The sequence below is a fragment of the Protopterus annectens genome, chromosome 7.part0 (assembly GCF_019279795.1).
Source record: "Protopterus annectens isolate FY-2018-M chromosome 7.part0, PAN1.0, whole genome shotgun sequence".
In the NCBI taxonomy this organism is placed as follows: domain Eukaryota; kingdom Metazoa; phylum Chordata; order Ceratodontiformes; family Protopteridae; genus Protopterus; species Protopterus annectens.
The window spans coordinates 689,178,951-689,194,640 of NC_056739.1; positions in this window are offsets into that span (position 1 = coordinate 689,178,951).

Below are 15,690 nucleotides of genomic sequence, written 5' to 3' on the forward strand. Positions count from 1 at the left end.
AAAACTGTTCAGCTCTATATATCATTCAACACCATCTCTACAACAAAGGATTACAATCTTAAAATAAATCTCTCCTCAATAAAAGCTAAGTATCAGAACATGCAGGAGATTCCTTTTATACAAACAGCATTGCTAAATAATGGAACAAAATTCCTTTATCCATTAGAAAAATTCCAAATGTGAAGCCTTTCAAGCCAGAGCGCAAGAGCTACTTAAACAAGTTGTGTTGCTCTTGCAATACTCCAGTTTAATTTGGATTCCTAAGCATGCACCCACTCATCCTGTCATCTGTTCATCACATCTCTCACTGCTTTTCAGGCTTTGAACTTCCAACTTGTATGCCATGCTTATGTGTATGCATTTCTTCACTGCATTCCTCATTTCCCCCCATGTACACTATAACTCTGTACTACAAACCTGTCTCTCTCTCTCCACTTTTACTATTGTTATCGCTCCCTTGTGTATATGTCGTATTATCCCTTTGCTTACTGAAGAGCAACTCAGCTTTTTCAAACATCTTCCCATATGTAATATTTCCTCCTATTCTCATTCTCTGCCTTATATTTCCATCCTTTAATCCACTTGCTTACTCAAATCCCAGCCATGTCTCAAACAACTTCCTGCATCTAATATCTCCTTAATATCTCCTCTTTTTCTCTATTCACCAAACATTGCTTGCCACATTCTTATACCAGACACTTTTCTTTTCTCTTCTCATACTCATCATCTGCCCTTATCCCATCAACCCTCTTATATTCATTCCCCAGTCTCACTGCTATGTATACCTTTTTTTTCAATTCACCAAACATTGCTTGCCACATTGTTATACCACAGACACTTTTCTTTTCTCTTTTCATACTCATCGTCCACCCTTATCCCATCAACCCCTTTATCTTCATTCCCCAGTCTCACTGCTATGTATACCTTTTTTTTCAAATCGCACCCCTCACTCACACTGCTGTTTTCAGCCTCTGTATCACCCACACTACATCCTAACTATCCAGTTTGCTGTTTCTTACCACTCTTTCCACTAGATGAATCCTTACTCTCAGTGCTTTCTTCTGCCTCACTATTAACTACACTGCATCACAACTATCTTGTTTCTGATGTTCCCTTTACTCTTTCCACTATTTTTGAATCTTCATGTAGTTTTATTCAGCCCAATCAGGTAATAAGAAATATATATATATATATATATATATATATATATATATATATATATATATATATATATATCAGATTTGAACTGTTAAAGTGTCCAAAACATAAAAAACAAAATAGTCTTGGCAAGATCTCATATATAAAGAAATATATTGCCACGTCTTCAGAATATAGCTTAATTTGTGAAACTGATATGTCCATAACTTTGGATAACAGTTCCAGTGCTTAAACAGTATGAATAGCAACACAGCAATAATAGTTCTAATCCAAAAGTATTCAGTAGCTTCAGAGTTCTTTGTTTTCATATTCATATCTAACATCCAGAATTTGACATTGTTGGTTCTGAATACTAGTGCCCTGAGCATCCATGAAACGTCATCACCCTGTATTTTCTAATCTCTCCACAAATTTGTATAAGAAGAGAATAATCATTTACTATATAATGCCAACAAGAGTTATTACAGCTTCAAAGGATTTAGAGTGATTTTATTAAGTTATTTAAAAAAAATTATTACCTAAGTACATATTATACCACATTCAGGCTTGTTACACTGCCAACAGTTTACACTGGTAGCTGACATCCTCAGTTACTAGCAATTAGTTTATTTCTCATCCCATATGCTTTTCATTGCTTGGACTCATACCCTGTTATTAGTGGTCTATAGTATGAAGTTTCTATGGGATCTTAGCTATTATTTACAATTATTACTCCTTGCTTTCATGAACTGGGGCATAGTCCCCCTCGCCAAATTTCATTAAATAACACTATCTGGGCCCCAAGCACCTACTTTTTTCCCATTTGCCATAGCTCTTATTGTAGTCCATCACTGCCCATGATTTTATTTCTCTTCTGCTCTTTCAAGATTTGCTCTATTTCTGACTCTGAGAATTCTTATTTTTTAATCAACTTTACAACTTCATTTATGACTGGCGTGATAAAACTTTTTTAACTCCCCCTGTCTGCCATCTTTATTAACTTGTCTATTCACTTCTTTCCTACACGGCATTTGGTTAACTCTTGCTGCTAGCACCCAGTTTATGTTTTTTAATTCCTTTTCCTTAGTTAAAAATGTACCCTTTGCCAACTTATGTCAAGGCACCCCCCCCATTTGTAATTCCCTGATTGCAACTATATACATATTTTTATTTTTCCTTGATAGGATAATAGCCCCTTCACAGGACACAGAACAGTGTCTCACATTTCTTCTTCTATTGGAAAAAGTGTCAAACACAGTGAACAAGACATTCCTAGCTTTACTGAGTATCCCTGCCCACTATTTTTTTCTGTACACAGCCACATTTGCCCTTAACACTGTCTATATTATATTAACCCCCTCCCTTCCTAAGTGAAGTTTAATGTAACTGCCTGCTTTTCTACTTTTAACCTTCTTGTATCCCCCCTCTCCTATTTAATTAAGGAGTTTATGTTTCTGCTTTACTTTGGGTTTTCCCCTTCTACTTAAATGAAAAATTCTAGGTGCCCATCCTGTAAGTTTATCATCTGTAGCCTTTTTACTCACTCTTTGTGGCCCCATTATATCCATATGCCCCTTTTGCATGACCACTGTAGTAGTAAACTCTTTATCTTATTTCATGTCCCTCTCTTCCTCGTCAGTAAAATATCTCAACTCCTCTCTCCTGTTCTCCAGCTGTGATAGCCAATATCTGTTACCAGCAAGTAGGGTGTTTACATATTTCTTTTTACTTTATCTTCTGTCTCATCCTTTTTGTCTTTCCTCATCTAATATCTACCCTTAACACTGCTCTCCCTCTCAAATTAAACTATTTATTTTACTATGACACTTAACAAATTCCACTCTGTCCGACTAAAGGTCTCTTTACCCTGGATGACTTTCATGTAATTTTCCTTAACTTCCCTTCCTTTACATTTTATACTTTTAGTTTTAAAGTTCTTATCTTCACTTACTGATACAAGTTGAGAAGCCAGTTGAAAAGGTTTATATTGGAAGCACGTCCCCTTACCATGGAGCAGACCATGCCTCATATGCTTTTTTCTCCTGCTTCACTTTTGAAACAAGCGCTTTGTTTTACAACTTATTGAACTGTCATATTTGCATGTTTATATTACAGGCTTCCTGCAATTATACTTAAACTTTGCTTACCATTGCTTGTCGTGAATACTTTTAATTGGGTTATCCTTCCATGTTATTGATACTCTCCAGTCTCTTAATATGATGACTAATCAGCTTTTTCCATACACTATGACACTCTTTTTCTAGCATTCTTTACCCAGGTATTATTGTGCAAATAATAGATAGTCATACATCTAAACTTACAGTGTCCACCCACCACCACCTGGGAGGTACCTTCTCTTGCATGCTCAGTTTGAGACAGCTGTTAGTACAGCAATACTTACCACATACAGTTTCCCCAGTTTTCTAACTATCACATAATCATCTCAATCTGTTAACTTAATGAGGCAATTAAGAGCAAGTCATCACCTATTTTCATTATATACTATTATTTATTTATTAGAGATAAAGGAAATGCATGTATCCTTGAATTTTTACTGTATTCATGCTTGTAAGAAAAAATCTCATTACAAATTATATGAAATAGGTGCTCAGCCCAAAGTTCATGGCTATCATTGTGCTCATCTTCTTTCTTTTTGTAAAGGGTCCCAGCTCCTTTGGCCTTTCCCTAAGGGCTTGGCATTTCCTGATCATTGGAAATATGCCTTTTGACTGTATATCTGCATGTTTGGGTGCTTGTTACTCTTCATTCCCATTTTGATCAGTTGTGTTCTCAGTCATAGTCTCTAAGTCCTTCTTTGCTTCCTCAGGGTTTCTATTATATCCTTGGACCCCTGGCCACATGAGTCTAATGAAAGCTGGATACAGCATTTTAAATTTAAACCCCTTTGATTCTGGCTAGCCTTTGGATGGGGATATAAGCTTCTCTCTTCTTTCTGGTATCTGTTGAGTTATCTTGATCAAAATGAACTGGTGCCACTCCCACACGGTAGCTGCTGACCTGCTTCCATAACAAAGATGACACTTTTTCTTTGAGTGAATATGTTGTAAACCTTATGATTATCTGTTTTGGGCTTCTGTGCTGCTCTCTGCCAGGGACTCATGCAGTCATGTGTGCCCTCTCTCTCTCTCTAAAACGATTTCTGCCTCTGGCAGTTTTGTCCATTCTGATAATCTCTGAATAAAGCCCTTACAGTCTCTTCCCTTAATATTTTCTGGGATCCCCTGCAACTCTTAAATTCTTCCTTTATGCTCTGCTTTTTGATCAAACAGTGATGCTTCCATGAGCCCCATCCTTGCCTCAGAGGCTGCCACCTTCACTTTTAAGACACAATTTTCTTGTATCAACAGTTGGATAGCATCAGAGTGCTCACTTACAGCTTATGTTAATTCCCTAAGGATCTTGTCATTTTCTTTATTGCAGTCTTCCATTTTATTAATCTTTTTGATCTCAATACAAATGCCTGTTATTGCAACATATTTGTCTTCCTGATTTAGCTCTGGCTGAGCAAACTCATGACAAGTCATCTCTCCAGTGATCTGTGCAGGGGTGGTTTACTGTTCTTTTTTTGGTTTTACCACATTAGTGTTCTTTTTAGATGATATGCTTTAGACCAGCACTTTGATGTCCTTCTCCCTTTTTGCACTTTAACTGATTTTATTTATTTATTGACATTTGTTTACCAGGGAAGTCTGACTGGGTAATAAATACTAATTTTCAATGGAAGCCTGGGGACAAAATAACATCAAATAAAACAGTAATATAGATGTAATTAAAAAGCATTTACACATACAATTTTGCAGTGGAATACATAGCATACAATAACGCATGAGGAGACACAAGTGATGTAATATTAAAAAATAAAAAATACAATTAAATATGATAATCAGTATACACAAAAGTATTAGAAGCATAGAGTACTATGATTCAAGATTCAAAGTTTCAAAGTAAACTTTACTGTCTTTTAGGACTACACATGTGTAAACCTAAATGAAATTATGAGTATCAGCTCACCATGAGAGTACAGAAGAAGCATAGGATACAACAAATACAACATTAAGACATATCAAGTAAAGGAAAGAGACTAATGACTATACCACAAGAACATAAGAAAAAAGATAACAAAAAGATGATACAAGTCCCCCCTAAGAATGGGGAGAGGGCAAGTGCTGAAATACATAGAAAAATAGTATGATGAAAGGTTAGTAAGAATGTAAAGCATCTCTTGATGTAGATCATACAGGGGAGGTGCATGGGTACAGCTATGAGTTAGTGGGAAATTCTTTGAGAGAGAACTTAAATACATGAAGGCTAAATATTGTTCTGAATGAATTTCGAATAGAGTTCCAAAATTTGGCTATGCAGTGTAAGTATAAATTTTGTCCCATAGTTTATTTATTTTTTGCTTATATATTTCAAGCAGGTTTTTGTCTTGAGAGTGCAGTGGGTGATTTGGGAGATAGTGATGAAGTAGTGAAGAGACAGAAGGACAGGTAGAGCGGTTATATAATATTTTATGGATTACAAGATGTGTATGGGCTAGTTGATGTAGGAGTTCCAACCAGTTGAGAACACACAATGCAGAACAATTATGAGCTCTATGTGGCAGGTCAGCTGAAAATCTAACTATCTTATTATAGCATTGCTCCAGTTATGATTTAAGAGAGATCAGGATGTTAGTTAAAATAGATGAGCCATACAGAAGACAGGGTAAAAGATAAGAGTTACATTACACATTCAGAGCCTATTTAATTGTCTGTTATCAAGGAGCAATGGTACTCATGCTCTTACTCTCTATGTGCCATACCAGAAGTCCCTCAACATGCAATTTCTGAACAAAAAATGTATGAAACTCTAATGACTGTCACTAGTGAATGACTAGACTTCTCAGCAATTTAATAGTAAATCAAGAACTTTTAGTGGGACAGAGCAAAAATATGAGAGAAAAATCATGTAGTTGAGAGTTAAGTGTAGGGACAATGGCTAAACACATTTTACTCAGAATGATACAGTTTTTCAAAGTGTGAGTGCAAGAAAAAAATAACTGTTTGATCTGTACAATGTTTTGTATCCTTTCACCTCTAGTGGCACACAGGTCAAATCATTTCATCAGGTACTCCCCTTGCAAGCACCTATTAGGAACTGAAGTGCATCACTGAAAGATCAGCATATTCCAGCAACAAAAAGTGGAATATTGCCCTGCTAAACATTAGTACATCAACTTCCATAAGAAAATAACTTCCCAGTTCCACATCTGGTTGTGTCTCACATTGTGCCCAGACAACTGGTGTGACAGACACTAAACAAATGATGAACAAGTTCTGCTGTGTTATTAAACATGAAGTTATTTCATAATGTGACAAACTGAAACATTTACTTAACTGCTCAAGTAATATTTAGTCAGTACACATCCTACTTCTACATCTAACAGTTCACTAACAGAGATGTAATACACATAACTTGAGTGCCACATCTATGCAAAATAAAATGCAATTCCAAAAAATGTTATGTTTCCAAACTCCCAGTACTGGCAGTAAAACATTTTTTGTACGTCTGATGTGGATCATAGGAGGTTACTAGGCTAATGGCCCCAGGGCCCTTACAAGCCTAGCCAAGTTCAACCTGTGTCAAGGGTGTATGGTTCAAGCAGACACTAAAATCAGAACCTACTGCCCCTGTCCAACAGGGATACAGGTGGAACCCCCAGGGTGAATTTCTGGTTACCCATCCAATCATCCAAATTATATTTAACAAGGGGCTTTGTTTAACATGAATAGGAAGCTTGTTCCAAAGGTGGGGCAACCTCTGTGAGACAAATCTGTCAGTCCAGCAAATTCTGTGAATGTCATATACCAGGTGAAGGTCCTTCGAGAGAGTGACCCATGTACCATTTGAATTGTGAATGTGCAGCATTTCCATTAAGGTTGGGTCAGAAATTGCTCTATATGCAAGGCGCAGGTTGCCTCTGAGAAGTCTGTATGACACAGAGTAAAGTGACAATGATTTCAGTCTGTCTGCGTAAGACAGATCTTGAGGACCCTGAATGTTCTTTGTAAGGAACCTCTGTGGTCTCTCCAATTGCTTCAGGTGCTTGGAAAGGAACATATCAAATGGAGTGTTGTACTCTATTATTGGCCTGATGAGGGAAGAGTACAGGGGGGTTATAACCTCTTTTTTTCTGGAGACAATGCCCTTACTTATTAGATGAGTAATATCAAATGCCCTTCTTATCACTGTGGAAACATGGTGATCAAAGTTAAGGTTGCTTTTGACCTGTGTGCCCCGATCTCTCACCACTGACTATGTGTTTAGGGTATTGCTACTGATGTGGTAGTTTGCAGGAACGTTACCTTGCCGAAGGGGGTGATAATGCATCTCTCTCCATTAAGTTTAAGACCATGACTTTGGCACTAGTCATTAATCTGTGTAAGACCTTCTTGCAGGATGTTGACATCGCTAGGGGTTTCAGTGATTGCTCCCAGTTTTCAGTCATCAGCAAACTTTGTCAGCCACAGTCCTTTAGATTTAGCCTGTACTTTGGAGAAGTAGATTCTGAACAGTAGAGGTCCCAGAACTAATCCCTGTGGAACACCACTGGTTATGGGTCTGCTGGAGGAGGTGGAGTCTCCTATTTTGACCTTATGAGTTCTATCAGTGAGCCAGTTTGCAACCCACCTAACAATATATGGATTGATACCCAGCTGGGTGAGTTTATCAATGATGCCTGAGTGGGGGATTGTGTCAAAGGCCTTGGCTAAGTCTAGGTAGGCCATATGCACAGATTTGTCCTTGTCTAGGGCTTTGGTGACTGTCTCAAAGAAGTTCACCAAGTTTAACAGGCATGGTCTCCCATTGACAAAGCCAAACTGGGTGGGGTCGAGTGTTTGGAGATTACCTATATCTTTGTTAATAAGGTCCATGATGATTCATTCCATGGCCTTGCAGATAAGGCTGGTCAGGCTAATGGGTCTATAGTTCCCAGGGTCTGTGGATGCACCCCCTTTGTGCAAAGGGATGAGGGTAGCTGTTTTCCATTCCACTGAGACAAAGCCAGTGCTTAGGCTGTGACTGAAAAGTGTGCCCAATGGTGATGCTAATTTCTGTTTAACCTGTGTAGAACATACCCCCGGATGTTGTCTGGTCATGTAGAGACTGTGTTTTTGGCCTTGGAGAGGGTATTTAAGACCTGCTCCTTGGAGATACTAGGTGGGGGACAGGTGAGTGAAACCTTCACTGCACCTGTCAGCCATCAGGTTTGCTATATCCACAGGTTCTGTATATGTAGTACCATTAACTACGAGTTCAGTGCAAATCTGAGCCTTACCTTTGAGGTTACGGATGTAACTAAAGAATGCCTTGAGGTTATCCTTAGTCAGGAAAGGGAATTTGGATTTATAGTTAGCTTTGGAGGACTTCACTAGGAGTCTTATTTGCTTGTTTAAGTTGAGGAGGGAGTGTTTCCAGTTTTGAGACCATTCCTTCCTACACTTAGACAGCAATTTCTTTCTCCTGTTGTGTAGCCTATTAATGGTAGTTGTCCACCAGGCAGGTTTGTTTTTCCTTGAAGATCTTGCTTTGATCCTATCAGGTATGGCACAGTTAATACAATTGTATAGGTGCTTGTATAAAGCATTGGTGTATAACTTAGCATAGGTGTCTGTTCCATCAGTGAGGGGAGGGGCTATGAAGCTATTTATGCTGTCACATAAGAGGTTGTAATTGGCCTATGAGACATTTTTAGTCTAGTGGTTGCTAAGGGTGGGGTCTTGTGTTATAGTTACTTCTAGCCAGACTGATTTGTGGTCAGATGTCACCAGGGATGACCACCCTATGGGGATGGTGCAGAGGTCCTCCATGGTGGTGAGCACCTGATCCAGGATGTTTGAGCCCCTTGTGGGTGTGTCAACCAGCTAGTCCATGGCATTCGAGTTAAAGTCCAGGAACCTTTGTGCAAGTGAGTTAGAACATGTATAATTTACCCAGTCAGTAGATGGGTAATTAAAGTCACCCAAAACCAGCATGTTTGGTTGTATCTTGATTGACTCAAGTAGATCCAAGTAGGCTTCGTTGATGTCCTAATTCATGGAGGGGGTCCTATAGCTGGCAATGACCCAAACAGGGGTCTTATCTACAGTCAATAAATTCAAGTAATTCAAGGGAATCATGCTGTTTAACCAGTTTAGAGGTGTATTTATCTTTAATGAATATCGATACACCACCTATTTTAGTTCTCATGCCTTCAGTTTGTGGTCTGAATCTGTGGAAAGAAATGTAACCTGGTATAGTTGGCGTGCTCTCCGCAGCCTTAAACCAGGTCTCAGTAATTGCACAAATGTCAGCATCTTCAAAGGTGAGGACTGCTTCCAGTGAGTGCAGTTTCTGGTATAGATTCCTAGCATTTAGCAGCATAACCTTGAGGTTGTTTTTAGAGGGTATTTTTACATCAGAAATTTCGTTCTTGTGACATTGCCTGAAAAAGGTATTACGGGGATGGCAAGAGCCTTAGCCGCTAACTGAAATCTTAGTGGTGACAGATGAAGACCATCTCTGGCAAAGCATCAAGGTCTGTTGACCATGTCATCCCAGACTGACAGATAGTAGTTTTTGGTGTCATTCAAAGGGGAACTACTAAGCCAATAATTAAAGATAATCATTTTTTGTTTGTAATGAGGTATCATCCTATGCAAAGGTAAAATGCTGCTTAAGGCTAGGGACATACCTGCCTGAGACAAATAATCAGAGAGCTCAGTCATGTCTCTCTTCATACAGTCCAGTGAGGTACGTCTCAAGATGATGGAGTCATAACAGTGTCTGCTGTTGAGAGACTTGAGTGCGTGTGTGATGAGGTGGATCCTGGCACCTGACAGACAGCTGACCATGACTTGTCCCTCTCACCATGTTAGATAAGGAAATCTGTGTGCCTCACAACTGAGTTGCCTGTAACTAAGATATTTGTTTTTGTGTTATACCTTAAGGACTTAACTGGTGAGACACTGGTGTGTGATAAATTATATGTACTATGTTCTGCAGAGGATGTATTATGTGAATTGTGTTTGTGTTTTGGAGGTTTCTGATGTTTAGATAAGCTTCTGGTAAGGACCTTTGCATATGTAGGTTTATGAGTTGTTGGTTTGGTAGGTGCAGGAGGTGAAGTGTGCATGCTGACAACATGCTTAGTATCAGATGAACTAACTGGTGAGTGACAGCGCCTGGATTCTAGGGTCTTGATACAGATGCATTTCTCACATAATGAATTTGTGTGGACTACAAGAAGTGGGTTGTCAGTGTACATGAGGCAATTCCTATACTGCCTCAGTATGCCCATGTCAACTAGGCTGGGTGGAGAAACTGTGGGAAATTGTCCATCCATAATGCTAGGTAAGTTGATGTGGTCAGAAAACAGGGAGAAGACAGGAAGGACCAGGTAAAGTACAGGACAGAAGAAATGGACAAAAAACATGAAGGGCTAGTGGGTAGGATCTGTGTTGGCACCTCAGGAGCTTCGCTGAATGTATCATCTGTCAGTGAGGGATAACTGCAAGAGCTCACTGATGGAGCAAAAGCAGAGTACTAAGGAAAGATTTGCAAGCAGAAGTGTTTGTTTCTATAACCATCAGCAGTGCCCGGCACTGCTCGTCCGTGAACTATGCATAAACAAGCACAAACCCACACACAAGCAGTGCTTATGTAGAAAATGAGAGCAAACTGATTTAAACAAATTAACCAATAAAAAACCTCAAAACTGATCCCTGTTCCAGCAACCTTCAATCAGATGAGTTCAACTGCACTCTCTTGCCACTAGGGTGCAGGGGAACCCTCTCCAACAAAAGATGGCCTGGTTTAGTGTTTAATTTATACAAACAGAATTAGATTCAGCAGGTATGAATATAGTCTATGCTACAGCAAAGTGCAACAATTTCAGAAAAAAAAAGTTCAAATAAGCAGTGATATGGTAAAAATGCAGTTCAAAAGTGCAATACACAGTGAAAAATTCTACTTAAGTCTTGTAGAGATCAACAGATGGCTTAGATTTATCAGATAAATACATAAGAGCAGTAGCTGGTCACCAAACTCTGTGGAGCTTTACTAAAAGCAAGGGCAAACCCGTGCAAATGTGGTGCTTATATAGCAAACAAGAGCAAATTGATTTAAACAAATTAACCAGTAAAACAGCTCAAAACTGAGCCCTTTTCAAGCAACCTCCAATCAGATGAGTTCTAATTGCATACTCCTGCCACTAGGGTGCAGGGAATCCTTGCCAACAAAAGATGGCCTGGTTTCCTCAAGTTATACAAAGAGAATTAGATTCAGCAGGCTTGAATCTAGTCTATGCTACAGCAAAGTGCAACAATTTTAGAAAAAAAAAAAAAAACAGTTCAAATAAGCAGGCACAATAAGCCTTCAACCAGCAACTCTCAGCTCAGAAGGGCAGAGGATAACTCTCCTCTCACAAGAGTGTAGACCATAAACCTTCTTAATGTAAAATAACTGGCTTGAAGCCCAAATGCTCAAACCAGAACTGACACTTTTAGAATAACAGACACACTAAGCCTTCAGCCAGCAATTCCCAACTTAGAAGGATGCAAGCTACCTCTCCTGCCACAATAATGTAGACTGTAAACCTTCTTAATGTAAAACAACTGGCTTGAGGCCCAAGTGCTTAAACCAAAACTAAGATGAATAGAATAATAGTTACAATTTAATCAGACTACTAACAAGCAGTAATAAATGCAGCAGAATAAATACAAATGAACACTTTTAAGAATAAGCAGTAAAAGCAGCTAAATAAAGTGCATTTTTAACTTACGTGGGAAGGGTGGAAAAAGAAGATAATTCAAGTTTAAGAAAGTAAGGGGTGGGCCTTCCCAAATGACCTCTCTGTATGCAGTAGAATGAGCTGATGAGATGGGACTGGGAGGAGTGTCCAAAATCAGATTTATAGTAGGGGTGAGCAACTCAAAACCCACCAAGTTTAAGAACACAACAGTTGGGTGGGTGGTGGGCAAAACAAAACGCAGACAGAAATCAGCCGTATTCAATTCAGAATACAGCAAGCGAGCCAAACAAGTACTCCCGCTAGAGATATTCCTAGTTAAATGAGGAATGCTATTTCTTACCACCTCCTACTAATTAGCTGATGTTATTCATTGTTTGCAAAGGAATTATTTGCTAACTTTTCTAACTGACCCTTAAAACTCCAACAGAACAGAAAATTTAAAACAAAACAAATGTAATACAAGAATAAGATACAAAATAGAAGTAGCCATACCTTAAATGGAAAATTTCAATGCAAAATATAATGCAGACCAAGATCAGCAATATTCAGGCAGAGTACAGCAAGCAAGCCAAACAAGCACTCTAGTGGAGTGGGGGAATTAAGTATGCTCCCACAATACAGCTATTTATATTAACTCCTGAAGTTACTGTACCTTGGAGTAAGGAAAATATTCTAAGATACTATATCCTTGTACATAAAAAATATATATAGAGAGAGATAGATAGATAGATATAGATGACAGATATAGATATAGATATAAAACCACTTATTTTTTTCTTTCACTCTCCCTGTTCTGAGGATTGCAATTGCAATCCCCAGAATTTGAACAAGAATCACATCCAACTTTTAATATATACCTCTTCATAACAAGAGATGAGATTCTTAATGTGACACTAAGCTTAGAGGTGCAGACACTGAGATGAGTGGGAAAGAAGATACAATCATTTATGCCAGGGTTGGCTGTCATTGTACCTGGCACAAGACTGCTGGGTCTCTGAGACAGGTAACTAAATGATCATTGCTACCATCAGCTCTGGATGGCCCTTCATTATTTTTAGCAGGCTATCATTTTTTTATGTAGCCAAGTAGTGTTGGGATCTGGAACCATTTCTTTGATACATAATGCATTCATTGTCAGAATTTGTGCACATATTGGGGTTACCTTCAAAGGACCTAACACTCTACCAGAGACATCAGTGACAGGCCATGTGAGAAAGACAACTTTGATTAATTTTGGGATATTGCTATTTTATGTTGGCTAACAGCATCAAGGCTACAGAAGGCTAATAAGAAATGTAGAAGCAGTGCAGCAAATAGTGGTATCCCACAGCTGACATTCCAGCTTGCCAAGCACTAAAAGGTTAGTTGAGCCAGATAACTATACATGGTTAATACATATTCATTTCCTGGATGATCCATAACTTATTTTAGCACATTATCTTTTTGTCTCTTTTTGTTTTTGTCTGTATGACTGCTGACCACAAAGCCTCACTCTGACCAGGCGTACCCTATTATTCCTTTCCTGGGAGCTTTGAACTGGGTTCAGGGTGAGAGTTTGGCAGTGGGGCTGTCATTCAGGCAGCTATAATGGTATTTTGTACTTGGCTCATACAGACTGGTGTCATGGTTTTACTTCTCTATGCTAAATGTGCTGGTTTTAGCAGACTATCTTTTTTATGTAGCTAACTGCCATTGGAAACTGTAACTATTCCTTAACCCCTCAAATGCTGACCATTTTTGTGAGTGTTCTTCCCCATATCCTGGGCACTCTGGTCTATTGTATGACCCTTCACATAGATGGTTTATGTGTCTTGTAAATGTTTATGGGCAAGATATTTGGATAGTCATCTTTACACTTTTTTGTGATTCTAATTAGAAAGGCAAAAGAATAACTCATATTTTGAAATTTGGTGTAAAAAATAGACATGTTTGTTTGTCTTTCTCATCATATCTTCAAGATGCAGTCAGATCTGAGGAAAATTTAATACTAGCATTATTAAAACAGTTTTTCATGATATCTCTTACATGAGCATATGTATATACCAACATAAAAAATATGTATTAGTTTGAGTCGGCATGCTTCCCAAGAATTCTTAAACCCATCCAATGAGCTACTTTATCATTTCCTCTGGCAGTACATTTCAAGGTTCTACCATACTCTGGTGAAATTTTCATAGTCTGCTCTGAAATCCCTACATCCAGATGACACTTTCTCCCTCCTCTAAACTTCTTCTTGAGCCCCACCCTCCTCCTTGCTCCTATTAATGTGGTGTATTGACAATCACATCCTCCTCACTTTTCACTCTTCTTATGTGTACATACCAAGTGTGACTGGGCATTACATTCTACTAGTAAGCGGGTACTAGAGGGGCTTGAATACCATCACTGCCAACAAGTGTATCACCTTGGTATGTGAGTAACAGGAGCTATGGTCCTTGGATACACTTTACTGCCCCAAAAAGGTCTGATGGCTGCCTGACAGATGGTTTCTCAACTCACTCCCTTGTACCAAACAGGTTAGAGACCAAATTTACAATTCCTGACCACTTCTGATTTAGAAAATATAAATAATAAAAAAGGAGTATCTCACTTACAGTAAACTCAAGTGATCTGACTACTGAAAGTGGCTACCATAGCTTTGCCAGTCTACAATGCTAATCAATAATAACCCCTTATTTCAGGATAAACAGAAATGCATAAATAAGTAATACATGCCAGCCTAAATATCTTAAAATCTGAATAAATAAAACTTTATTTAGATAAGGAAAAAACACTGTTGATACAAATTAAGAGCTATTATTAACTCCCCAAGTGATATTGATATCCTACAGAAAGGCCTCACTGAGACCAACAACTGGTGTCAGAAGCATGGCCTTAAGCTCAATGCCAAAAAATGTGTCATCATCCCCTTTGGGAAAAACCCAGTTCCCATGAATTACCACATCAATGATAGCCCACTGAACACAGAAGGAATTATAAGAGATCTGGGAACACAGGTTGACAGCAACCTCTCTTTTGACCACCACATTGCCACTGTGGTCAGAAGGTTCTTTTATGTGGCACATCTCAATACTAAGGGTTTTGCATCCAAGAAAGAGGTCATTGTCTCCCTCTACTCTTCCCTCATTAGGCCAATCATTGAGTACAATGCCCCATTTGTCATGTAACTCACTAGACACCTGCAACAACTGGAGAGGCCGCAGAGGATCCTAGGCCTTAAACATTTGACCTATATGGACAGACTCAAAAAACTCCAACTATTCTCTGTCTCATATCGCCTACTTAGAGGCGATCTCTGCTTGACTTACAAAGGCATGTCTGACCCAGCTCTGTTAAAAATGCTGCATCTAAAGAAATCCCAATCCCTCCGTACCACACGTTTCAAAGACCTTAACCTCATTACCACAATCAACAGAACAAGCTGGAGGGACAGGTTCATAACCCAGAGACTGTCCATGCTATGGAATAGACTTCCCATACATGTCAAACATAGCACCTCACTGGCCCTCTTCAAGAGAAATCTTGATGGGTGGATGGGAAATAGAAAATTCATCCCAGGGATCTCTCCAGTGGCTCTACTCGACACAGGCACTGGGAACTAAGGTCGGGTGGCACGATGCCAGGGTAATCCTATGGGCTAGGCTTGTAAAGGCTCTAGGGTCATTAGCCTAGTATACAGCTATGAACCTATGAACCTTAATATTGTGCAGAGAATATAAAAATAACAGTCAGCTACACAGATAGAATATTTAAAGAAG